Source organism: Syngnathoides biaculeatus, chromosome 5 (genome assembly GCF_019802595.1).
Source record: "Syngnathoides biaculeatus isolate LvHL_M chromosome 5, ASM1980259v1, whole genome shotgun sequence".
Classification (NCBI taxonomy): Eukaryota; Metazoa; Chordata; class Actinopteri; order Syngnathiformes; family Syngnathidae; genus Syngnathoides; species Syngnathoides biaculeatus.
The window spans coordinates 3,814,064-3,841,661 of record NC_084644.1 but is presented as its reverse complement, the minus strand read 5'-3'; the positions used below and the strand labels follow the sequence as shown (position 1 = coordinate 3,841,661).

The 27,598-nt window shown below is 45.5% G+C and overlaps 1 long non-coding RNA gene across 1 annotated transcript; it reads right to left on the bottom strand.

Annotated features, from left to right (window-relative positions):
• Positions 1-27,598, bottom strand: LOC133501231 (uncharacterized). Its single transcript, XR_009795135.1, has 3 exons — positions 27,444-27,598; positions 4,494-4,592; positions 1-242 (listed from the first exon to the last, which is right to left on the bottom strand). It is a non-coding gene; the product is annotated as an uncharacterized LOC133501231 (long non-coding RNA).

Below are 27,598 nucleotides of genomic sequence, written 5' to 3'. Positions count from 1 at the left end.
CCCCCCCTGTTTGAAATCTTTTTTGAAGGCTGGACGTAAAGCGTGTTTCAATTGGCAAATGACATATTTCGGTCGATAATTTGGAGGCGGGTCAGCTTCTCATCACAGCCGAAGGCTCTCCGGCGCTGCGGAATGACGCCAGGACTCAGGCATGCGACCTGATTGCGTCCCTTTGATACTCGGGTGAAGGGCACGGCGAAAACCTGCGCTAGCTCACTGGCGTGTGACGTGTGCCACCCAGGCTGCAGACAAGACACAAAAATCAGCGTGTTTAGGAGGAGTACACAATGATGTCACAGACAGGAAATGGCTGGGGCTGACGGGGGAGGGGGGAAAGCTTGGCACCTAACTCCAATTGGCCACATCCTCATCGGCTCAGTGGAAAAATTGCAATAATAAACAGGCAATCAGAGGGTGGCGTGAGCGTACACAAAGGCCGTGCAAAGCTTTGCAGATGATAAAATCAGATTTTGGGGGGGGGGGGGGTCAGGGCCACAAAGGCGATGATTATTTGCGGTTGTCGTTTGCTCGTAAATTGAGGGCCCCTCTTGGACGCGTATAAACACCAGATCAAACCGTTTCAAACCTTCCTGTTTATGTTCAATCAAGATGTGATATCAAATATGTGTTTATACAGAATATCTATACAGTCTTGAATTCGACATAGGGGAATATTTTTATACGGCGGGGAAATTCTTGGGTCAAACCATCGGTTCTGGGACACTGATGGGCTGACACTGATTTCAGAACATGTTCCCATAGGTAACGACCTGTTCTGGGGTCAAACTGTGGCCGTCGTAAAACTTTTATGAAGTGCAAAAACATCACATTCTCAACTGCCATGCCGGGCTAAAAAGATGTAAACCACTTTAGATCACAAAGTGTCCCATGCCATCAATCCTTTCCCCTGAAAAAAAAAGGAATAATAATTCCTTTTAATGGGGTTGCAAGATGAGTTTTGGTTGGAAATGCCCAGGATGCCCCCCTTTCCAAGAGATTCTTTTTGGTCTATACCGCCTGGCATTTGAGGTGGGCCGACTTATTAATATCTGTAGCATAAATCAGCTTGGCTGCAATCCTTGATTTTAAAATGCAAAAGAGTTTGGCCAGATGACTCCTTGGCAATATCATGAAGTCTCGAATCCTTCAATGTGGGGGTTTTACTGCCATCGTGATCTCGTTTGGGATTCTTGGTCCACGAATAGTGAACTAGAGCTCAAATGGAATTGGTGTGAAAGTCAGGCCAGGGGGCCATTTTGAGTTTAGGCTGGTATACACTCACCCGATAAATGGAGGGTGAGGTTGGTCGCTTGTGCACTTTTTGGCCACAATGACCTCAGGTTTTGCTCTTTCATCCTCGTTGCTAAATGAATTATGCATATCATCGAGTGCGTTGTAAAGCCCTAAATATTGCACAGATTGTACTAGTACGGGTGTTCACTGACAGTGTAGTGGTACACACGCCTGCCTTTGGTGTTGGCTGCTTGGGATCGATTCCCACTCAGTGATGGTGTCGAAAACTGCCCTGCGACTGACTGGCGACCAGTTCAGGGTGTAGTCCGCCTTTTGCCCGAAGCTAGCTGGGATAGGATCCGACTTTCCCGCAACCCTTGTGAGGATGAACGGCTTGGATAATGGCACGACAAATTAGTACGGCTTGGTGGAAGCTTATACGAGCTCGCAAACCCCAGAAATACCGTCCTGCACTCAGCAGATTCAAGTGAGTGACGTCGGTGCAGGATTTGGGTAATAATTGCCCAAACTACATCACAATGGCTATGATTTCAAATTCATTTGTTTTGGATTTAATATTCTGGACTGTTTTGCATTAAACACCGGGGGTGGGGGGGGGTTTAAACTTCGCATAATGGAGCTGGAGTCTTACTGCTTTGAATCAGAGTCTGCTTCGAGTCGCATAACTTGGAGCGTCTATTCTTTTTCTTCCCTTAACACCCCTCGTCCTTTTGAAAATGTTTCCAACAAAGAAAGAAAAAAAAGCTGACACAAAGCAGAGATCGAGAAAAACAAGTTGAACCTTTCATGTGAGCCGCGCCGGAGGTTGGAGGCTACGGTCAGCAGCATTTCGGGGCCCGAGGTGAACCCGCTCAATGCTTCCCTCCACCTCCTAACACCCCAAAGATTTTGAATATTAAGAACAATAAAAAGTGCGAATTGGATGACAGCTCGAGAAGTTCCTTCAAAACCTTCTTGAGGAGTGTCCAACAAGTGAATCATCCCGAGGCATTTAAGATTATTAATCAACGTTTCATATGATTTACCACTTGGAACACTTTAAACGTCACATCTCCATCCTGAAACGTTTCCCTCAGCATTTCAGTGTCATGACGACAAGACTCTTGTCGTCAAGTGTTGCCAAGGAAAGGTTGAAACCTTGGGTAGTTTAGATTTTTGTTTTTTGTTTTTAAACTGCTTATCTATCACCTTCTCTATCCACACTGAGAGAAAATGCTTCATTTTCCTCACAACGTGCCAGCAAGTTTTCCTGAATCAAGTCTTCACATGCGCATTAAGAATATGGACTAGTCCATTGCATGAGAAGGTAGTGCAAGTGCAGCGGTCGAAACAAAATCAGTGCATGAATTCATTTTGTCAATTTTGGGGTTTAGCCGATTACTACTCCGGGCTGAGCATTGATGAGGTTTTCAGTACATTTCTTGTTTTCGTTTGCGGTGGTCCGGCACTACTCTCATTGTAGTGATGCTCGTTTATGCCTCCACATTCTCGTTTGCAAAAATATTCCAACATAACAGTGGTAAAGCGTTAACCTCTCAGTTCTGCGGTGCCGGGTTCAATCCCGGACCTGCCTCCCTGTGTGGAGTTTGGAGGTTCTCCCCGTGCCTGCGTGGGTTTTCTCCGGGTGGGCAATCCGGTTTCCTCCCACATCCCCAAAACATGCAACATTAATTGTACACTCTAAATTTCCCCTCGGTGTGATTGTGAGGGTGACTGTTTATCTCTATGTGCCCTGCAACTGGCTGGCAACCAGTTCAGGGTGTACCCCGTCGACAGCTGGGATAGGCTCGAGCACTCCCCGCGACCCTCGTGAGGATAAGCGGCTAAGAAAATGGATGGATGGATTCTGGGTCCCAAATGCATCGCGTAGGTGTAACCTAATAAAGCGTCCGGTGAGCACCCAAGAGGGCCGCCGTCCATCAACCGAAAGCCACGCGACGTCCTCTTGAGAGCGAATCCGCGCGGGAGACAATTTGCCCTTTTATCGCGGTGAAAAGAGAGCGAGCCGCTTTGCCAGAGGGGATTACAGACACGGCACGCTCCCCATCTCGTCCCCGGGGGAGCGCAACTCCCCGGCTTTTAATCCCATTGCCTTCATTAACCTGGTGGCCCGCCAATAGCGGGGGGCGGGGGGGTCTCGAGCTGATAATTAATGTGTCATTACCTCCACTTACAATGATCCCCCTTGTTGCTCCTACACGGTTTCAAACACTCTTATCCCGTTAAGTGGATTCCAGGAAGGCGGGATCCTTTTGTGCGAGCGAGGCAAGTCAAATTGACCATCAACACCCCGCTGGACAGCAGACGCTCGGCGCTTATGTCGATAAATTGGAAGGGGAAAATGGTCGACATGTGAGCTTCCTTGGATTTTGAAAGAAAAAGGAAGAGGGGGGGGGGGAATGTGGTATTAAAATCTAAATACAGTGGAACCTCTGAGGTTGAACGCAATCAGTTACGGCATGCCGGTCGACCTCCTGTTTGGATTTAGAAATTATTTCCCCCGTAGGAAACGAATGAAATTTCAATCAGTTTCAGTAGTTGTTGCTGTCATAAAACTGTTAAGACCTGGACAGTCCAAACATTTTTTTAACCGTTACACAAACATACAAAGAAGTGCTAGAGGTTAGAATTGAAAATAACTTCTCAGTTTGATGGTTTTTCAGACATCGCATTTAGGGCAGAACTTGCTGACAATTTCAAAAAAAATTTTAAAAACATATTAGTCAGGCTATGTTAAAAATCTGTACATGGAAAAAATATGATTTTAACCCCCCATCAAATTCAGTGAGGAGCGATGAAGCTTGCAGTTATCGCTTGCGTTGTAGGGAGAAATATCAAAACCGAACCCCAAACGCTGCGCTTATATATGGGCTTAATGTGCCATAATCACTCAAACTGGGGGGTGGGGTGGCTTGGGGGGGGGGGGGGGAATCAACAAAAGCCGTCCCCAATTTCACAAATATTTTGATTGCAACTTTAGGTTTTCAGCAGATGGCGTCTACCTTACATAGGCGCGCGCTCGTGTTTATCAAAATCAACGTGGTACGCTCCGGATGGTGTCAAATTCTACATGTCCCAGGGCACAGTCGACCCGGACTCTGTCCAGACAGCTCGAGAACAAAATACGACATTCCACCATGAAGACCGACTTCAATCAATCATGCTTTCATTGTTTACTGCGGCGAAATGTAATAACAAGGCTCATTTTTGTTGTGTTGCTTTGCTTGCTTGTGACTTACCGAAAACTGTCCTCTCTCTTTCACATTCCGGCAGGGGCGGCGTCATGGCGACACGCGGCCTGCCGCTTCAGGGACCAGTCGGATGTCGAGCACCACGGCCTGTGCACATGAAAACCTTGTTGGATTTTGTACAAAAACATTTGTCGACGCTTCACTCCATAACAAACAAACTGCATGTCATGAAAATTACTCCAAACTGATTTGATATGTCAAAATTTAACATCAGCATAGCATGTCGGCCATGTTTGTGGACTGTGTACTTATCGTTTGTCTTTGTGTGTCAATTTGGGAGATAAAAAGTAATAAAGTAATACATATGATGCCAGAAAAGAGTTCAATTTAAAATGAACAGGCTGATGTTTGGAGTTTAAAAACCTTCTCACGTTATTGTAATTTACATGACGACTACAAATGCAAAAACCTGGGAAATGTTTTTGATCATCTTTTTTGGCAAATGACCTTTTGATTCCTGTTTGCTGCAATAAACTGATGTCTAATACGCTCTGTCACTAATTTATTTGTATCGTACCTGTAGGGGAAAAGCCCAAAAGATGTATTTTAATCATTTGGGTTTGGAGTTTAAAAAAAAAAAAAAAAGACCTTGGTAGGAAGCAATTTAGAGGGGAAGTTTGCAAAAAAAACCTGATTTAAATATTTAAATACTTAATAAATTGTACTTTTTATAAAACTACGAATTGACAGTTGTGCATGACAATTTTGAGCTGTAAAAAAAAAAAAAAAAAAGTCACATCTTGTGCTTCACTTTCATGTACAAGAAACCACCACGCCCAAAGAAGAACAACCAATCATAGAGGATGTCTTGCGATGGGGCAGACACAGGTGATATTTATCACACACTCCTTACAGTCATGGCGAAAAGTTTTAAAATACAATTTTTTTCCACACGTGTGATTTTATGGGTTAAAATTGTATCTAAGTGGTGTATGATGCACATTCATATTCAGCAACATACCATATTTGTCCACACCTAAAAGTCTTAATTTTCTCAAAATCTGATGGTGCGCCTTATATATGGGTCAATATTGGATGGCTAACATAACCCCAACCTCTACTGTAGCGTCTATTCTATGCGCCTTATATCTGAAAACAGTTTTAAAATGGGCCATTCATTGAAGGTGCGCCTTATAGTGTGGAAAATACAGTAAAATAAGTGCTCCAAAATATTTCCCCTTGGGGTCTGACAGCGCTTCCCGCTGGACGCTCCATTACAAGCGGCTGATAATGGCTGCGAGACGTCATTAAGGCCTGCTTATCTCCGTTATCTCCTCCTCATCCGAGTGCTTCTCTCCCTCTCCGCATGGAAGATGACCTTAGTGGTAAATCAAGTGGTGCTTGGGAGAAAGCTCGACACGAGGCCAGTGGGAGGGAAGCGTCTTTGGTCAACCTCTGTCTCATCCCCCCTTGATGCGGCGGGGTAGAGTGACACCAAGCCCCTCCGCCGCACTTCAGAAGCCGCTCAAAACGAAAATAAAGCATTGAAAAGGGAAGGGCAGTGCGTCCGGTTTGGTGGCCTCGGTACCGCATCTCTGCTCTTTGCAGATGATGTGGTTCTGTTGGGTTCATCAAGCCGTGATCTCCAACTCTCACTGGAGCGGTTCGCAGCCAAGTGCGAAGTGGCTGGGATGAGAATCGTGACCTCAAAATCTGAGACCATGGTCCTCAGTCAGAAAAGGGAGGGGTGCCCTCTCCGGGTCGGGGATGAGATCCTGCCCCAAGAAGAGGAGTTCAAGTATCTTGAGGTCTTGTACACGAGTGAGGGAAGAATGGAGCGGGAGAGCGACAGACGGATCGGTGCAGCGTCTGCAGTGATGCGGACTTTGTATCGGTCCGTTGTGGTAAAGAGAGCTAAGTTGAAAGACGACGTTCTCAATTTGCCAGTCGACCTACATTACTACACTCACCTATGGGCACGAGCTGTGGGTCGTGACCGAAAGAACAAGATCCCGGATACAAGCAACCGAAATAAGTTTCCTCCACAGGGTGTCCGGGCTCTCCCTCAGAGAACGGGTGAGAAGCTCGGCCATCCGGGAGGGGCTCAGTGTCGAGCCGATGCGCCTCCGCATTGGGAGGAGCAAGATGAGGTGGCTGGGGCATCTGATCCGGACGCCTCCCCGGTGAGGTGTTCTGGGCGGAAAGATACCCCGGAGATGACCCAGGACACGCCGGAGAGACTATGTCTCTCGGTTGGCTTGGGAACGCCTCGGGATCCCTCCGGAAGAGCTGGAAGAAGTGGCTGGGGAAAGGGAAGTCCGGGTATCCCTGCTGAAGCTACTTCCCCCGCGACCTGAACCGGAAAAGTGGATGGATGGATGGATGATTTATGCCACACTTGCATGACAGCACTATGAAATCGTCAGTAGTTTCGCGTACAGACATTAAAACACATTCACACAGATGTGAAATTAGCTGTAAGTGCTGAAATCTGCTCACCAGGCCAAAGGTTGGCATTGGAACAGCACACCTGCACCAACAGCTTGCTCTTCGGGTTCTATTCAAGAGCGGATTGCGTACGATTTCAAATTGACGTACCGTACAATTAATTTATTTCCTCCGCAATACAAGCATGTCATGACACATTAATTACAAACAGCAGCGAGGTGGAGCGCAGGATAACTCCCAACAGTTACGACCTCCATCAGATGCTTCAGATTACAGAATTTAAATCCACGCCATGTAATGCGAATTAGGGGTGAGACAGATCTATTACATGACAAATCTACGCTGCGCCCGCTCACATGAGCAAGTGCACTGACAGGTTTGAAGTTTCTGTATGTAATTCATAAAGAAGGACGCACAGACACTTGTTGGCGTTGTGTCGGGTGCGCATTTTCTCACAATTTACAGAAGCACGGCGATCGCGTCACGGAATAAAAGCGACGGCCCGTCAACCGCGATCACCCTCCGTCAAAGATATCATCACCAAACGTCCTCAAAGTGTTACGCAATACGTTTGAGGCCGCGACGTCAACCCGGCGGCCCAAATGAGATGATTGATGTGGTATTATTGTCGTTATTTTCATTGTTCTTTGATTGAATTCACAGGCTCCAACAGCCTTGAGAAAATTGATGTTGAGATTGATTGAAAGCGATCGCCAATGCGTCATTCCGGTTAAAGTTGGCCACAAAAAGACTTGGCTCCATTTTGAAGTTGTCAAAATGCAGATGGAACATAACCGTAACTCGAATGGACTCAAAACACCCTCGTTTACCGGCCTCATCGACCGCCCAAATTGACCGGAAGCTTCCGCCTTGAAACGTCGACCGATTGACCGGCGAGGGCGGAACCTCAATCGTTTGTGGCGTTCGGTACTCTCTGCTCTCGTTTCTCACGTGGATCATACATCGCTCTCGTTCACGCGTCAGCTTGAGAACTAGCCTAAAGATGACGCCAGTTGTTGTCCTGTACCAACATGGCTCGTCGTGGTTTGAACATGGTAAGCTAAACGTTCCTGATTTGACCAAAGTCATAAGCAGTGACGAGAAAAGTAACAAAGTCCTTCCTCAGACCTCCCTCCGTGCTTCTTGCTTCATGAGGTGGCCTCTGAAATCCGCGTTGTAGCATACTTGTGGCCTGCAAAGTTTGCACACACGCTACGCGAGAAATAACTCTTCCCTCAAAGACAAAAGGGCACACCCTCGAATGTCAACAGGCAAGGCTTGTCAAGTCAGGTTGCAAAAATACTAAGCCAAAGTCAATTCAGTCCAAAATTTAGCCAAGTGAGTCTTAAAATGTACAAGTCATGTGACACAATTGATCCTTCCATACATTTTCTTTGCCGCTGATCCTCACGAGGAGTGTGGGAGCCTATCCCAGCTGTCAACGGGCAGGAGGCGGAGAACACCCTGAACCGGTTGCCAGGCAATCGCAGGGCACATTGAGACAAACAGCAGCACTTACAATCACACCTAGGGACAATTTAGAGTGTCTAATTTATGTTGCATGTTTTTGGGAGGTGGGATAAACCGGAGTACTCTGAGAAAACCCACGCAGGCACGGGGAGAACATGCAAACTCCAAAACAGAAGGGGCTGGGATTTCAACCCCAGTCCTCAAAACTGTGAGACCAACGGCTTTCCAGCTGAGACACCGTGCTGCCACCTCACAATTGATATGTGGTAAAGTCCTGCATCGTCACAGGTGAGCATGTGCAAATTCCCACAATTTTGTGAATTTGTCCTCCGTTACTCACACAAAAAACATTTGGCCAGCGCAATTAAAAGTATCATTTTGCTGAATCTGTCTTTGTTTCTTTTTGGCAGCCTCTCTTGATTTGTCCACTTTTGTTGGCATTCCTTGAACGCACCTTTTGCCTAAAGAGAAACAAAGTGTTTCTCTCCCGATGGCAGACGTAATAGCCAACGCTGTCTTCAATTTGCCTGTACTTCCTTGCTATCATTTGTTAGTCTGTGCAAATGCCAAAGATTACCGGTAGTTAAATGACAGAAACTTTGCGTTTTAAAAACAGCGTTTTATGCGCTACCGCGGTTTGTACTAGAATGTTAAGCAGGAGAGTATGCTAGCTAACGCTATTCATCAGCTTCACGAGAAAGGTGGTTTCCTCGTGTCAAAAATTGTAACCCATGAGGAGCCAATAATGTAAGATGACCGTGCACATGCGAGGCGCAACATGTTGTTGATGCTTTAAGATCATCTCCCATTTGAAGCGCTTTGCCGGCATCTACATGCAATTACCGTAACTCCCGGCCTACAGAGCGCACCTCACCGGGTACATTTGCAAAAGAAATACCATTTGGTACATACACACGCCGCAGCTGAGTAAAAGACGCAAGTGCCCACATTTAAACACGAGATATTTACAAAGAAAGCCGGTACACAGGAAGAGCTTTACCGCTAATGCTAACAGGGCGGGTTAAAATAAAACTTACCGGTATTTACCACTGAAGCACGCCAGTAACACAGCAGCAACACGCTAGCACAGCGCTAACGGGGCCGGTAAAAGTCACTTCCTCGGCACATATATTCCACCGGTCTCATTTTTACCTTTTTCGCACAAGTGCCGTTAGGAAAAAATGCACAAAATAGCCGCATCACCGCATAAACCGCAGGGTTGAAAGAGTGTAGAAAAAGTCGCGGGTTGTAGGCCGGAAATTACGGTACAACCCTTTTGGCGGTTACGTCAATTATTCACAAATGTCTGCTATTTTAATCTGGCCTAGGCCCCACCGTGAACAATTTTGTAAATATAGAATTGTTGCTACAGCTGCACAACCTAATGAATACTAAAACAAAAGCTGTATCAATAATATTCGAGTACAAAGATAATGTTCACTTTTGATTGACCCAATCAGGAAGGATTTAAGATTCAGCAAGTGTACCTAATATTGTGGATTGAATTTGATCTTTGTCTTTTTTTTTTTTTTTAAATATGTAACTAGATAAGTCTCGTTGCGGCACGTTGACGAGATGATTGTTACACAAGAGATCACAGACAGAGATTTTTGTTTCATTTTTTTCCCCCGAACATCCAATCAATTTGTCAACTTGGGAGTTTACCTAAAAATCACGCATGAATGATTAGTGTCCATTTATTTTGTTTTAGCTCCCCAAAATGTATAGAAATGTCGAGTGTTTGATTAATCAAAGCATTGTTTATTACGTGTGATGGACACAAACGAGCAAGGGGGATGAAAGGAGTCCACTTTTTTATGTGCAAAAAAAAAAAACCATAGAACTCGAACCAGACGTCAGCAGAAAAGCAGCTGAGTCGGAACGCCGCTCTGCTGTTTTTGCAACAGTCTCGCAAGGGACTACATCATCCAAAAGTGAAGAAATACACGCAGAGCGTTCATTTTCCACCGTCTATGTCCCAGCTCCATTGGAAGCGCTTCAGGGAAAACAGAAAATGTGTTTATTTTGCGTTACGAGCGTATTATCACGTTAAGAGAATGATTAATGTATTGTAATTGGATTGCTTTTATGTGGACACTATTTAAGTATTACTCCGACTCTGACGGAGGTTTTATGCGGGGGGCATATTAAATTAAGTCTCCTTTTTTGGCCCGTAACATAGCATGAAAATTGGCAATTCATCACATTTTTGTCTTGAGCTTGACGCGCAGCAAACGCCGTCCACTGTTAACTTAAGTAAGCAGATCCCGTAACCAAACTAATTTGTACCAACGTATTCATCATTCTTCTGCAGAACGCCATTCGTACAATATGTTGATTTAGTGCCCCTCTCTGACCTTTGACACTCGACCCAGAGAGATGCAAATCCCCAAAGAACATAATGGCTCCCTTCCTGTGTAAAAAAAAAAAAAAAAAGGCCGTAAAAGGACGATAATTAGGGTTGTCATGGCGACGGGGTCCGGCAAGATGCTCGGAGAACTTCAAACGCCATCGAAGCTCCTGCCGGGCCAGCCCGAGCGGTTCTGGTTTGAATTAGCGGCAAGAGTTCCACGGCCGCTCTTTAAATTCAAGATCAATATGGAGGACCCCCCTTCAAAAAAAAAAAAAAAAAGACTGACGAGAGAGAGAATCGGGTCGGGTGCTTGAGATCTGGTCCAGACAGACCCAGGGTTCTGGATTTGATTAGAGACAATTATCTTATCTGTTTCATCTCACTGCTGCTCCAAAAGGTTGGCAGGCAGACCAGCGGGCGCGCTTTGCAGTTTTGCGAAGGCCTCGCGGACAGCCAGAACCCTGCGGATGGACTCCTTGAAACGCTCGCGTCCCCGCTGCTTGGGATCAAATATTTGCACGCTTTTGTGAATAGATTTTCTTCTTTCAACCCCACAGGACATTCAAAACAAGACACGGGCCGGGTGTGGATATTCTGGGATGTTGGACATTTTAAAAGACAATTCGGGGCCGTCGTTGTTGGTTTTCCTCGCGGTCGAAGCCGCATGAGCGTGTCCGCACGTGTCGGGTTTCTTGACGCTGTTCTTCGTCAGTTTACGGTGCGCGCCACTGGTACCTGTCAACGCTGCAGTTGCACTTTACTGGGGGGGAACATTTCAATGACATCACTTTTAACTGGAAACGGATAATTTTGTGATCGAGGGCGTTTCGGGGCATGAACATGCAAACATTGAAAAACATTTCAGTCGCCATTTTGTCATTTAAATGACAAAAAAAAAAAAATGTAACGTGTGATCAGTGAACAGTGTGCTATGAAAGAAGTCAAACAAAATGTTAGACCACAACATGGGGAGAACATGCAAACTCCACACAGGCCGGTTTGGGTTTGAACCGGGTCCTCAGAACTGTGAGGCCAACGCTTTACCAGCTGAGCCAACGTGGGCAAAATACATGATCATATTTTTAGGAAATTGATTATTGATCAAGACACTATATATTTGTGCAATTCACCGAATCGCCGTTTGTTGCAGCAGCTACAGAACAACAGAAGAAGAAGAAGAAAAAAAATGGAACTCCAGCAAGACCATATGAAGAAAAAAAAAAAAAAAAAAAAAGGAAAATTTTACCCTTTCTGCATGATCCAAAATTATTCAAACGAGACTGTAACAGGGTGGCACGATGGATCAGCTGGTAAAGGGTTGGCCTCACAGTTCTGAGGACCCGGGTTCAATCCCGGACCCGCCTGTGTGGAGTTTGCATGTTCTCCCCTAGCCTGCGTGGCTTTTCCCCGGTCACTCCGGTTTCCTACCACATCCCAAAAACATGCAACATTAATTGGACATTCTAAATTGCCCCGAGGTGTGACTGTGAGTGCGGCTGTTTGTCTCCATGTGCCTTGCGATTGGCTGGCAACCAGTTCAGGGTGTAACTCGCCTCAGGCCAGACCGTTGACAGGTGGGATATTCTCCAGCACCCCCCACGACCCTTGTAAGGATAAGCAGCAAAGGAAATGGATGGATGGATAGACTATAAAACCCTTTTAAAAGCACACTTAGCACCTGTGCTCATGCTCTTGCTCTCAAGAAGCTGGAGACCATCGCATAACCTCACTAGAAGGGAACAAAAACTTCCTCGCGTAGGAATCAGTTCAATTTTCACTCCCAGTTGGCGTTTACTGCAAAACTGACGATTACAACAAAAGGGACTCAAACACTATCTTTAAAGAGCGAAAATGTTCAACCAAAAATGATAAAATATGTTGTCCCATTCAACATGTGGGCCACGTGTCCACGTACTGTCCTTGACGTGAAAGTCCCCACTTTCAACATGGCCGCCACATAGGCAAGGGCAGATCCGTTGGCCGATCGTAGTCGGATTGTATATCTCTCAAAAGCAGAAACAAGAGCGGCCAATTCTGGAACCGACAGACTCTGGCGACATTCTTTTGAGTGATGACTGGAAGCTATTTTTGGACATGTGCAGTCCAGACGTTCTGTTACTTCTGATATCCGTTAAGTCGACGTTCCACTTTACAAACGTCGCATCTAACAATCTGTGGCAACAACATTTTTTTTTTTTTTTTACTGATGGGGCCTACGGTATTACTTGGCGATCTTAGTACCGCAAGTTCACTTTCACGTCGAGGGTGCGGATCTGTAAATTCATTTCATCAAAACACTGAACTGCATTACAACAGCGCGTGCTCACTTTAACGCGCGCTAATGTCGTCTGGCATTGAAAATGAGGCCCAGGAAGATTTAAGTGTTTTTCTTTCAGTTGGTATCTGACAGGCTCGCTGGTTGTAAATCAAGGGAGAGATGCGTCTCCTCATCTGGAAGTCTTTAAAATGTCAAGTGGCTTTGCCGTCTTCGCAGAGACGCAGCAGAAGACACTATTTTGGCAATCAGGTAAAGATACACTTTCGCAGTTTAAGATCAGACATGCTCAGGGGACGATGCCCTGCCCGGTCGGATGAGAGTCTGGGGGCGAGGGGGGGGGGGGGGTCTGAGGCCCGGGACCCGAAGCCTGAAATCGAGAAGCCTCCTCATCAAGGGTTAGGGATCACGGGGGCCCAGACTTCCCTTCATCAACGCCAAGCTGGGAAATGCGGAGGACAGCGGGGGTCAGCGCGACGGCATGCTGTGCTCCCCTTGCCGTGGCAACCAGCCCCGGTTGGGGGGGGGGGGGGCAAAGAAAATAGATGACAAGTACAATAATATGAGGCGTAATCACAAAGATCACTCGATCCTGCGCGGTTTGCAGTGTCGACTCGAGGCTCCAACCTCCAAACGTGAGCCCCCACCCCACCAAAGAGGGAAAAAAAAAAAAAAAAAAGAACTTTAAGGAAAAATGAGTCAGTGCGGTGGTGGATTGGGTCCACGCTTCCAGAAAGCAGGAAACCTTGAAGGGACATGCTTGGGAGACTCTCCACGAGCAGCCATTGAGAGATTCCAGTCCACTTCCACAGTGAGATATTTATTTTCCGGTTCTTTGTACTGGGTGCCCCCGCAGATGGAATCTCGGATCCTCTTGAAGGGGAAATTTTATGACTTATTAACTGTCAACAGTTCATAACCTCAGAGGAGCTATTTAACGTTCTGCTGCGGTCGCACCAGAGAAGTCCGTGTTTGATTTGGACTGGAAAGATATTTGAGTGTTTTTGCTCCCCGCCCTGCCCGCAAGCGCAACATTAAAAAAAAAAAAGCTGTAATCAACTTTGACATCAGAACCTCGTGTCAAGATAAGGATAATGTGCTCACTTTGGGATGAAATTACGCACGAGTTCCACACTGAACTCAACACGACTGCAACTTGTAAATAATATTGTAATAACCTGTTTTGGGGTTATAAGCGATCCTCCCCTCGTCCTCGATGCTTAAAGACCTTTACATCCTTAATTGGTCTTCTCTTCTCTTAGCGTGGCCGTCATATTGGGGTTGGTGAAACGGCGTCGGCGCTGTCACTAAATCATTTATCACGGGCCAAAAGCAACCGCGATGAATAATCGAGTCCAGATGTGGCCGCTTCGTGCAAGATAGCAAGGTTCATTTCCTGTCTGCGCTGTGTAAGACAACCTATTACACCTCCCAGGCAGCTGCCGGCCGGCTACGCTGGCCCGACCCGAACATCGACACTCCTCAGGTGTCGGCGAAGGAAGGGCGCACCGCATCCGCGACATCTATCTGCAAAACAGACCGATGAATCGAGAAGGCGACCGGGAATCCTGGATCGTATTGGACGTTAACGCTTGGTATTTTTATTGATTTCTTCTTCTATTAAAATGTATCACTTACAATCAATGTTCGCTCTAATTTTTTTACATCTGAGCAAACAGACTAAGGCCGTGAGCGCCCCCTTTGACCACTGTGAGCAACATCAGACGTACGCACTGTGGTCAATCAGTGTCATCCATCGAAGGCCCATTAAAAGGTTCAGATTCCATTCCCATCAGAACATTTTTATGTTTTTGCAAACTTACAGTGAAAATGTCAAACATTACAATACAAATACATACCCAAGCCAACTATTAACTATAAATTTGATATGTCACTTCCAACTGTTTTATTTTTTATTTTTTAACCCACAATGATATCCCCGTCTGTTTTTCTCGGTGTAAAACTGAATTATTGCTTGCATTTATTGCCGCCTATATTTAAAATACAAAACTAGCTTTTTAGGGCACTGTATCGTCTGTGCTTTTATTCTCGATCAGGCTGTGCCGAGGTGGATTTTTAACATTATACACCATCTCATCCTGTACTTTCTACTTTGGCTTCAGACCAGATGTTTTTTTACTCAAAAAAAAAAAAAAAAAGAGAAAATCTTATCCAGTTTGACTACTTTTTCTTCTATTATTCACCAAGCCCGTGTTTGTAATGAGTGTATCCCTTTAAATTGGAGGGGGGCAGAGTCAGGTAAAGACGAGGTGGAGTGTGTGGCCCGGTGCTCTGAGCGCTCCCCCATGCTGAAAAGTCTCCTTGGGATTAGTGCACATGCGTGTAGAATTTTTTTAATTTTTCTACTTTTTTTTTTCTACATCCGTGCCAGTCTGAAACCTCCCCATCCATGCTTCTTCGTGTTCATTTTCGCTCCGCGTGCATTTGGCTATGGACGTCTCACAAGGCCGAACACAGCGAATAAAAGAATACAGAAAGAAATCCGTAACGTAACATATTGTTTGCTATTTATCAACTGGAAAACACGTTCCAGCATTGAACAAGAATCAGAGGATTGTTCGGGCTCAGTCATGAAGGCACATTTGGGATAGTGAAAGTAAGCGTCACGTCACTCAAACCCATACCCGAACAATTCTCTGTTGATTCCTGTTCAATGCTGGAATATGCGTTCCAGTTGCTAAACAACAAACAATACATTTGCATTTGTTTCTGTATTCTTTCATTCGCTGTGTTCAAGCATTGTGAGGCGTCCAAAGCGAAACTCACGCGGAGCGAAAATGAACACGCGGAAGAAGCATGGATGGGGATGTTTCGGACTGGTACGGAAGTAAAAAAAAAAAAAAAAAATTCTATGTGGATGCGCATTAACCTGAAGAAGACCTTGCAGCACTGGGAGCGTTCAGACCGTCACACCGGTGTGGCCAAGCAGCAGCTCTTTGTGAGAGGCAGTGTGCTGCCTTGTTTAAAATAAACAAAAAACAACCAAAAAAAATCAGCTTGTAGTTCAGTGTGCAACAAGTGCACAAATGCGCAGTTGCGCACCTTAGAGGGCACATTGCTTACAGTGTAAAAATGCAATTTGGTTGATCTTACTTGCAAACGGCATTCTTACATAAATCGATGTGTTCCTCAGCCAGGATTGGAAGGTGAATTTCTTGCACTGCTTTGTGATTAAATGTAACTCCACAAGTTTCTACCATCACACTTGCAGCCAGTAGCAGTTGCTTTGTTTATACGACATGCTCAAAAGACGTGGAAGGCCATAACTCTGAGGCTGCCTTAAAAGCATTTTCTTCCGGGCCCTCGGGCTCCATGTGGGAGTCATTAAGCCTCCACGCAGGTGACTGACACCGAGTGACCACTGGCTCGGCAGCCACGCATGCGATAATGAAGCGCAGTTTCCTGCTGAACATGAGATTTTGCTTCATTGTTGGCTGTTTGTTGACCTGCTCGATCATCACAGCAGCCAGGTAACGGCCTGAACTGGAGCTGGTGAGGCGTCGTGGCGACTTTACAGCTTTTGTCCACCGACGAGTTGCTCGTGCTCGCATTTCGGATAACGTCGACTTAACGTTTGCGTTTTAAACGAGGTCGCGTTTGTTCGCCGTGCGCGCTGAGAAGGGCATCAGTCAGTTCAGCATTAAGTGGATGCCCGCTTCCAAACACATAAACACGAAGGGAAATGGGTTTCTGTGGATGGAATTAATCTGGAAATGGATGTCAGGATTGTTTGGGGGAAAAGGTAAATAGTGAAGTGGAACGGGGCCGCCTTCTGACTCGAATGTTGCGTTTACGCTGCAATTAGTCTTTTCAGAATGAGCGTCCTGACAGAGGGCCTGAGACTGTGTGACATGATAGAATAAACTATCAACAGCCCCTGTTTGAAGGATCCTTCAATGCTCATAAACTAAGACGCCTTCCAAAAACTAGCGGCTCTCATTTTCCCGATGGGTGGTCCGCCGACTTTTCCTCGTCTCGCTCTCCCACCCAAACGTCGCCGTTCCACTTGTTTGTTCTGTTGATGCTACCCATTCCGCCCACTTCGGCACATTTGCATTTCGCCTCACTCCTGCCGTTTTAACCTCACTTTCCCCACTGCACGGAACCCGCAATCGGCGCTTCTCCGTTGGCCGGAGCGAATACAGCTGGTTCACCGGCGTTCCGAGTAGGTCACGTCAACTGCTGGTCAGTTATCGTCGTACACATTCATCATCGCTAATACGTTTTTACAGCCAAATTTGGAGGCTAACGGCCAATCCTTACGCACAACTTGCTGCTCTTCCTGCTCCAATGATGTGTCATAGTACTGCAGTTGTTGCTACAAAACAACGGGAAGAACCACTTCGTAGAGCAGAACTATGGAAGTGAATTAGTCCCGCCAGGAAACAGGATTTGACTCTGAAATGTAAAGTGATCACATTTTCAATACAGCGTGCCTCGGTTCTCAAACAATCCATTCCAGAAGCCGGTTGAAAACTGAAACGTTCAAAAACCGAAGCGCATTTTCCTATTACAATGAATGGAAAATGAAATAATGCATTGCAACCCTGTTTTTTTTTTAGCTTTTCCTGATAAACTACATAGTAGAAATACATGTATAGTTTAAATATTTTATATAATGAAATCATTTGAGACATTTATTTTTTGCTTAAAATGTATGCTTTAGTACTAGAGTATGCTAAGCTAGGAGTGCATTGCTCTATCTTTATCGACTCGGCACCCAGCCTTGTAAACTTTTTCTTTTTTTTTTTTTTTTTTTACAACAAAAGTGCATAACGTTAAACAAGCAATAATGGGGGGAGCGACAAATAGTTTATTTGCACAGAAAGTAACGTACAAAAAAAAAAAACCTCACAACTAGAGGTAGGGTCAATGGAACAAAAGAAAAAAGCAATGAAAAACAATCAACTGTTTCAAATGTCTTCAGTGGGGGTGACTTGCCCCTTTTTAAACAAAAAAACAATCTACTCTATAGTGCTTCTTCTGCTGTCGTAAACTGATCACTTTACATTTCAATTTCAAATCCTGGTGTCACTCATTTACAGTGGTGCCTCGGTTCTCGAATGTCCCCGTTCTTGAACAAAAATCGTTTCTCGAACGCCCCAAACAACAGCCGGAAGTAACAGAACATGGGGGGGAGGGGGCAGACCAGCTGATTCACAACACGCTCCGTTGTGAATTCCCACCCGCCAAAAAAAAAAAAAAAAAATAATAACGTGCAGCCCAACCAGCTGACCTCCCCACGACGACAATTCGAACGAACCCCCGGAAATAACAACGCGGCAATTGATTCGTTTTTCTAACAAAATCAGTTCTCGAACCGCCTTCTGGAACGGATTGCGGTCGAGAACCGAGGCACCGCTGTACTACCATACAGAAGGCCTTCCAACTCTTCAACGTGAAGCCGCCCAACTTTCACCAATGTGCAATGAAAACAAGCCTAATTACTCCTATTTTTTAAAAGCGCTTTGGTTAATGGAACAGTTTGTGCTCGTAAACATGTAAAATAATGATTGGAAACCCGCATGTGGACAAAATAGCAAAAGGCAAATTAGAACTGCAAACGACAAGATGAGTATTTCCACCGTCAGAGCATGGGGAGGAGGGACGTCTTCAACACTTCCACGGATGTGACACGACACCGATTGGATATTAAAAAAAATACGCCAATGAACTTTACAGCCGTCACAGTTTGACGACTCTTGCAGTCAGCAGCGCAAATCAGACGACCAAAAGCTGGCCAGCTACGACAAAACTTCTGACGCTGCAGTATTATACAAACCACTGCAATAAAACTGCAAACAACCCCATGAAATAAATGCTGGAGATCCTCTTTGTCGTCCGCTGCTGTCATTTGCACGTGCTGCATTTTCACAGTTCCCCGGCAGTACTCCGAGTTTGAAGTGAACAGAGCTGAAAACCTGCAGCTCACATGGGCCTTGTCAGTGCAGGGTCCACCTGAGCAAACAGGACAAGAAGGTTTGGGAGGGGAGGAGACCAGCGGGGAAGGAATTGGTGAGGTATAGCTCCAACCGAGTGACACCCGATGTATAATAACATTAGTCTTCCTCCTTCAGGACAACTTTTTTTTTTTTTTTTTCTTGCACGGTATTGGCTCCAATAGCAACACATTCCTGTCATGCCTCGCTGCAGTTCCCAGTTTAGAATTCTCATTACAGTCGGCATTACACGCACGGGCTGGAGCCGTCCGGAGCACCCGCCAGGGAGAGACCGTGTGGACCCTAAAAGTCGTCCAAAGCCTGCAGCAAAAGGATGAAGCCGCTCCAGCAGTCAGACAGTCAAAAAGCATCCAGCAATGACTAATACTTGAAATGTCCATAATTGTTTTGCGAGCAATGAAAAAGCAAATGACCTCACTTTTTTTTTTTTTTTTTTCTCCTGACACTAGACTGTCTTAATATTAAAAGTGCCTCTGGTGTGCCGGGATGGATGAGCCCGTCCGGCCTCCGAGCGGACGATTTATGATTATGAAGTGCAGCGGCCTCTTAGGATTGCACATCTTTATGGAAAGCAGAGCCGCTAGGTCCTCTCGGCAGTCTTTCAAGTCAGCTCCGGAGGACCGGAGCGGCCATCGCTCGAGCGTGTTGAAGAACAGAAGGTACGACGCGCTTTAACCCACGCACAAAGCACTCGAAATCTGAAGGGGGGAAAATGGACGGTGATAATCTTTGAAAGTCTGCTTTATCTCAGGCAAGTTCTTGCTTGGATGGGGTCAGCAGATGAGTCAACAAGCTAGAATCCGAAATCACGATCCAATTCCGATGATTTCCGCCATCCGGATTCTGCTCGAGCCCAACAGTATATCAAAATAAAAAAAATAACAACCATTCATCCCTACAGTTTAAAGTCTTTAAAGGTCCACTGTCATGAAATGCATGATTTTTAGTATGTTATTAATAAAAAAAAAAAACAGCAGCCGGTATGGACCGATCCATTTTTTATGTATATGGCTTTTCATCCCATGAAAATCCTCAAGGGATTTGTTTTCGAGAAGAAGCAGGAAGTGACTTACAGGGCAGTAGCACACCCAAGCGGTCTCGTATGTTTATACTTGTTTTACCTGCTGGAAGCTAGCTTTGTTCCTTCATGTTAGCCAAAATGGCGGCTCATTGTATTGCTGAACATTGCTCAAACACTCGGGAGGATGGATTTGCTCTTCATACTTTTCCAAAAGACCCGGTTCGTCGTGAAAAATAGATTGCACTGGTGCAAAAAGGACGAGATTCCAAATGAAAGGTAGGTGTGCATACAGCTACTAAAATAATAATAATAATAGGGGGGTACGTAATCCATAAATCAGGGGTGCTAAATGTGTCAATGTGCCACCCCGGCCAAAGCCTTGATGGGCGGACGCGGCGCCGCCGTTGTGGCTCACCTCTGCTGCGGAGGTGGATCGGACGCGGAGGCGGTTTGGCCGTGATCCGCATATCATCTAAAAATGGCTCGAAACGATAGGTTAATATTGCCCCGGTCACTTCACTCAGTTGTGAGATGTTCTCTTCTTCGTGAAGAGCTTCCGTGTAAGAAGGGGCATGTTCGTCTCCCATAGTAGGTGGCACAGCGTGTTTTCACTGGCGAATGTCCCAGTGTGATGTCACGGACAGATCATGCAGCCAATATGGTGACTTCCGCAACTTTGCGCAAGGATGACGCGCTCTCCGCTCATACTTATTTTTTCGTATAGACGAAGTAAATAATGTTATGTATTTTTCATTATAATATCTATTTTAGAATGTTTATAGGGATGAGACTTGACCTTTAAGCGAACATGAATGCATGTTTTGTCAATGTCCGTGGGAACGAAAGTACCCACACAAGCGTGGGGAGGAATTGCAAACAGAAAGGCTCGATCCAAAATGTAAACTCAGAGCTTCTGAGTGTGTGGCAGGCGCGCTAAACATGAATCAATGAGCTGACAAATATATGATTTCTACTCAGTATGAACATGCCGGACGCCCCGTAGCTCAGTGGTTGGAGCACTGGTTTGGTAAACCAGGGGTTGTGGGTTCATATCCCACTGGGGCCTCAACTCCCTGAGAAGGGTTGCGTCAGGAAGGGCATCCGGCGTAAAAATTGTGCCAAACATACATCTGCTGTGGCGACCCCGAAAGGGACAAGCCGAAAGAAACTTACTTACTACTCAGTATGAACATGACCATATTTCCGTCGAGCTACAGTATCGCTTAAATGTACATTTTTCCATAATTTTCTGTTCTCTGTCAAAGAGCTAAAAACAGCAATCCCTTCCCGGTGCAGTGATTTTACCTAAAAATAAAAGTCCTGCTGAAGTTTTACTGCCTCGTGATGAGTATTACTATGGTATTAACGCCAACTCTCGGAATCTACTTTGGTGGTGCGCAATGCAAAAGGCTTCTGGAACATTCTTCTGTTTTGTAAAAGAAAGCGAGAACACGCTTTTTGGAAAAAAAAAAAAAAAAAAAAAAAAAAAAAGTCGTTGAAAGCCAGTACCACGTTACACCTGTAGGGGGAGTCCCGTAGCAGTACTGTTCACGGGTCCAAGGGTTAAAAAGTACATTGCAAGTAATGTGAAGACACTAAAGTAGTGGAAGTTGCATGGAGAGCAAACACATCAAACCAAGGCTGAGTGACTTTGCACAACAAGCTCACACCTCCACTCTTGGCACAAAACGATCCGGTTGGCGCCACATTAACGCCGGGCCACACGAGGTGGCATCGCCAGCCGCACTTGCACGAGAACTGATCCGTCATTGACCTCGGGTAACTTCACAGAGTTGCACTTATTGATTTTTTTTTTTCTTTTCATATTTACTGCGGAGGATTTTCCCAATCTTCAGAACTTCTTTTTATGGTGGCGCAACACATATTTGCATGACAGTTGCGGTGTGCGATGGAACGCCAACGACATGCCTGCGCCGTTCGCTATGTGGATCTGTCACGCTGTTTGTTTTCCCCGAACAGGAAACTATATAGTTTGGTCTCAAATATAGGTCATGTGGATTATACACTAACTCTTGGGATAGTTTGTCAGTCTTTGCGTAAGGAGTTCAAGTTTTTGGTGTAGACAGTCCCGCTGGATATTATCATATGCTAACGTTAGCACACAGCTGAGGGTAGTCTCCACATTGTGGTGAGGGGGGCTACCACTTATTGTTCTGTCCTGTCTTCTCGGGGTCTTCTCCTTATGAGACTCTCGAGTCCGGCCATTAGAGCTGCGAGATGTATCGCTTCAGTCGTTTGAGATCAAGTTCCTCTGCGCCTTAGAGTACATTTTTCAAAAAGCAGCAATAAATTGAAACACCGGGACAGCCGTCACACATCAGGCGTGCGGCGCACTGCAGCGCATTTGACGTCATTTGGAAACTACACAGATGACCTTTAAATCCCTGAATCATTTTCGTCATCATGGGGCTTTTGTCTTTGAGTCAAAAGTGTCCTCCAAATCCAGCTGTTGGCACCGTGGTGAAAAAAATAAAAATCATATTGGTAAGCCTATCAGGGATTTGCTTGCTAATAATTTGGTTTAATAAAGTACCGTAATTTCCGGCCTATAAGCCGTGACTTTTTTCCACACGCTTTCAACCCTGCGGTTTATGCGGCTAATTTGTGCATTTTTTTCTAACGGCCGCAAGGGGGGCACTTGAGCGGAAAAGGTAAGAATGAGACGGGTGGAATATATATGCCAAGGAAATGACTTTTACCGGTATGTTTTTTTTTTTGTTTGTTTTTGTTTTAAACAGCCCTGTTAGCGCTGTGCTAGCATGTTGCTGCTGCGCCTCAGTGATTTTTACCGGTATGTTTTTTTTTTTTTTTTAAACTCGTGCCATTAGCGCTGTGCTAGCGTGTTGCTGCCGCATCTCAGTTATTTTTACCAGTATGTGTGTGTGTGTGTGTGTGTATTTTTTTTAAACTGGCGCAGTTAGTGCCTCGCTAGCATGTTCCTACTGTGTTACTGCCACATCTCAGTGGTTTAGATTTTTTTTTTTTTAAACCGGTAATTTTTTTTTTCTTTTAATCAGCCTTGTTCATGCTACCGTGTTGTTGCTATGTTAAGTGTGTACTGTCTTTCCTTGGAAATATCTCACGTTTCAATGCTGGTTTCTATGTGGGAACTTGATGGCTTTTACACAGGTGCGGCTTATGCATGTACCAAATGGTATTTCCTTTACAAATGTACTGGGTGAGGTTTATAATCCGGTGCGCTCCGTAGTCCGGAAATTACGGTAGTCTCGTAATCTGAAAAGAACAGTCCGTGTATCAAAAGGAAAAAAAAAATAAACCCAACACTATTTTGAAAAGTTGGAATAGGGATGATGGCATTAGCCATAAGTCAAGATTTTTGGCATATCCTCTGCTATAGGATGTACATTACACAAGACAAACCCCAATCGTTTACAATGGCAACCCACAAGTGGCAAAATGAGTACTTCCAAGATGGCCCTCGTGATGGTGCGTTGGCGTGAGGCAGCGGAAGCCCTCGGGAGGTCACTGCAGCCAGCAGTGCAGTCAGGCAACACTTACTGTCCAAGCACAGCTCGTCCAAGCATTTGCAGAGCGGCGGACTCCTTTTATGGACGCTGCGCCACATAAACGTGCCTGATCCCCGAAATCAAAGCCAAGAGACGGCAAGCCGGCGACGCAACGGCGACTCTCCCAGACAGGAGGGGCCGACTTCGTCCGCCCCGTCCCCCCACCCCCCAACGATGGGCAGGATACGTCGGAAGACGCCTCGCTATCACTCTGGTCAATCGGCGGCTGAGATAAAGCCGGTCGGTCTTTGAACGCAGCAGGCAGAAACTCCCCCAGGTCTCTTATCTCATTAAACTTGAAAAGATATATTAATCCTTGAAAGGCTAAGATAACAAGAAGGTTGACAACAGTCAAGGAGACTGACAGTATTATAAACGTTATCGCAAAGGGGTCATCTGTGTTTTATCTCAGGAGGCAGGAGGAAAAGTTATGGATTTCTTTTTCAGCGCCGAATAGGGATTTTTTTTTATTTTTAACTCTTATCGTGGGATTTGCGCAAACTGTATATTGTAGGGGTCAGCAACCTGTGGCTCTGGAGCCACGTGTGACTCTTTCGTGCTTTTGTTGGGGCACTCTGTGTCTTTCAAAAATAAGGAGGATTTTAATCCAATTCATTTTAGTTCGTTTTTAAATGAAAATCTGAAAATGTTTTTTGTAATAGGCCACATCAATACCATTGACATCCCCCGACGGGCCTCTGCGAACTCATATAGGCGGGCTGTGGATCGAGTGGGTGGGTGATCCAGTGACCAAAGTTCAAACATTCATACATCCATTTTCTTAGCCGCTTATCCTCACAAAGGTAGCGGGGAGTGCTGGACCCTATCCCAGCTGTCAACTAGGAGGAGGCGGGGTACACCCGGAACTGGTTGCCAGCCAATCGCAGGGCACATCGAGACAAAACAGCTGCACTCGCAATCACACCTCGTGTCCAATTAATGTTGCACGTTTTCTTTTTGAGGATGTGGGAGGAAAACAGAGTGCCTGGAGAAAAGCCACGCAGGCATGGGGAGAACATGCAAACTCCACACAGGCAGGGCCGGGATCGAACCCTGGTCCTCAGAACTGTGAGGCCAACTCTTTAACCGGCTGATTCACCGTGCCGCCATTATGATGGCATATTTAAATGAAGTACTGATGCTGTAGTGGTACACACGCCTGCCTTTGGTGCAGGCAGCGTGGGATGGATTCCCGCTCCGTGATGGCGTCAATCGCTGCCTGGCGACCAGTTCGGGGTGTAGTCCGCCTTTTGCCTGAAGCTAGCTGGGATAGGCTCCAGGTTTCCCGCAACCCTTGTGAGGATAAGTGGCTTGGATAATGGCAAATGACATTTTGGTAAGTAATTGCCAACATTTCAGTTGATTGTGTTTTGATTTTGTTACCAAGCAGTTTGGGCAAAACTGGGTGAAATGCTTGATTGGCACCAGCAGAGGCGCTGTTGATAAAAGCTGCAACCAGTTTGCGAGCTGAAGAAGAAGAAGAAGATTGTGACCTTAGCAACGTAGTTGACCTCCATCTAATCTTCTGAGCAGCAACATTCTGTTTCACCATCAAAAGACGCCGAAAACATTGTGAGATAAGATCTGTGGCCAAAGATCAAGACGCCATTTGCATTTTTTGCTCCTCGGCGTCTTCGTGTCCTCTGAATCCAACGTTTTTTTTTTTTTTTCCTTTGGCATTCCAAGTAAAACGCTTCAAAGCATTCGCTGAAGTCCGTTTCCACATTCTGCAGCGCACGCAAGGCTCCAGTCAATTAGTCCGGCGAGGTTTATGATTTCACGGCAAACGGCGGCCAATAAAGAACAAAACTCTGGCCTTTCGACAGGCCGCAAACATTTCAGTCCGCTTTCGGCAGCACACCCATCTGACATCAGCCCACCTCCCTCCTCTCTCTTTTTTTTTTTCTCTCGATTCTTCTTCTTCACGCCAGGACGCAAAACACTCTCCCTCCGCTGGCTGCCAGCGGTGCACTGTCCCAAGTCTCGACTCTCGCAGTTTAACAGCACATGGAAAGAAAAACACCACGTCGTACCGCCGGGTGCCAGATCCACGCAACCCTCGAGGCGCGAGCGCTAAAAAGCTGGAAATTTTCCTGTGGCGCTCTAAGCCGTCCGTCATCCTCAACATTGGTGGGCAAGCGTTGGCAGAGTAAAGTTTCACTGAATAAATGTCTTTGCTCGTTTATCTCTGAATTATGCGCAAACCCTCCCCCGCATATATTGAGATTTGTGGATAGCTGCACATGAGCACGGAAGATCAGGAAATGTGGTGAAGGCGCTTTTACCTTCTCTGGCTGCAGCAGTCATAACATAACATCAATCACGCGCGCTCGGCATATGATTGACAACAATCGTGCACCGTGTATGAATGAAGTACTCCGTCTCCATCGGGCCATTGAAGTCCGTCATAAACCAGGTCCAAAAAAGTGGTATCTAAAATTATGGAACCAAGCAATAATGTTTTCATTGACTTCCTGTATTTAAATACATTTGTAGAGTTAACGAGTGCATAAAATGAGCCAAATTCAATAATAGACTGTTACAATTGTAAAGTTGTGTAAATGTAAAATTATTTCATAAAATACATGGTCAAATGTTTACATCAAATGTGTAAAATAGTTTAGTAATAAATTCATTCTCATTGTAATATGTATAATAGATTCATCCATCCATCCACTTTCTTTGACGCTTATCCTCACAAGGGTCGCGGGGAGTGCTGGAGCCTATCCCGGCTGTCAATGGTACACCCTGAAGTGGTTGCCAGCCAATTGTAAGGCGCATGGAGACAAACAACTAGGGGCACATGTTTTTGGGATGTGGGAGGAAACCGGAGTGCCCAAAGAAAACCCACGTAGGCATGGGAAGAAGTTGCAAACTCCGCACAGGCGGGTCCGGGATTGAACCCGGGACCTCAGAACTGTGAGGCCAACGCTTTACCAGCTGATCCACCGTGCTGCCGAAATGTAAAATTATTTCATAAAATACATGGTCAAATGTGGAAAATAGTTGAGTAACAATTATTTTACTTATTGTATTATGTATAATAGATTTATCCATCCAGTCAGTCACTTTCTTCGCCCCTTATCCTCACGAGGGTCGCGGGGAGTGCTGGAGCCTATCCCAGCTGTCACCTGGACAGGAGGCGGGGTACACCCTGAACTGGTTGCCAGCCAATCGCAGGGCACATCGAGACAAACAGATGCACTCACAAATCACACCTTGGGGCAATTTAGAGTGTCCAGTTCATGCTGTATGTTTTTGGAATGTGGGGGAGGAAACCGGAGTGCCCGGAGGAAACCTACGCAGCCACGGGGAGAACACGCGAACTCCACACAGGCGGGTCCGGGATTGAACCCGGGACCTCAGAACTGTGAGGCCAAAGCTTTACCAGCTGCACCACGGTGCCGCCCACATGATAAACTGTTTACATCAAATATGTACAGTAAAAAAATAATGAATTTTACTCATTGTATTATGTATAATAGATTTAAATACAAGTCATTCAATTATCTAAAATTGAATGTATAAATATCAATCTCCAGTGGATATAAAAACTGTTCAAAAGCCAGGTTGAATATTTAAAAAAAAAAAAAAGAAATCAAGATAAAACATTTTGAAACTTTGGTTGACTTTTTTTTGTAAAAGTCCATCCATCCATTTTTGGTACCACTTTACCGATTGTAAGCAAGTCACATTATTTGTCATTTTCAACAACAACTCCAAACAATTACGTGATTGAAAAGGTCCAAACATATTCCCACCACGTTAGCATCACAAACTGGATGTATATTGACGGCTTAAAGCTGTTAAGCCAAAGAAAAGAACAGCATGAGCGGGCCAAAATAGGAAATATTATCATAACTGTAAGACAATAGTAGGCGCGGCAGTCCTAACTTTCCTACCTCGAGCTTTTTGTTGCATTGGTCATAAGAGGTAGTGGACCCAAATCCAGGGAAGCAGAAAAGATGTGGAATAACCACAAGATTAATGAAAGTTCTCGAAAAAAAAAAAAAAAACCAAGCGTGACTGACAACAAGACAAAGCGAACCAAACCCAA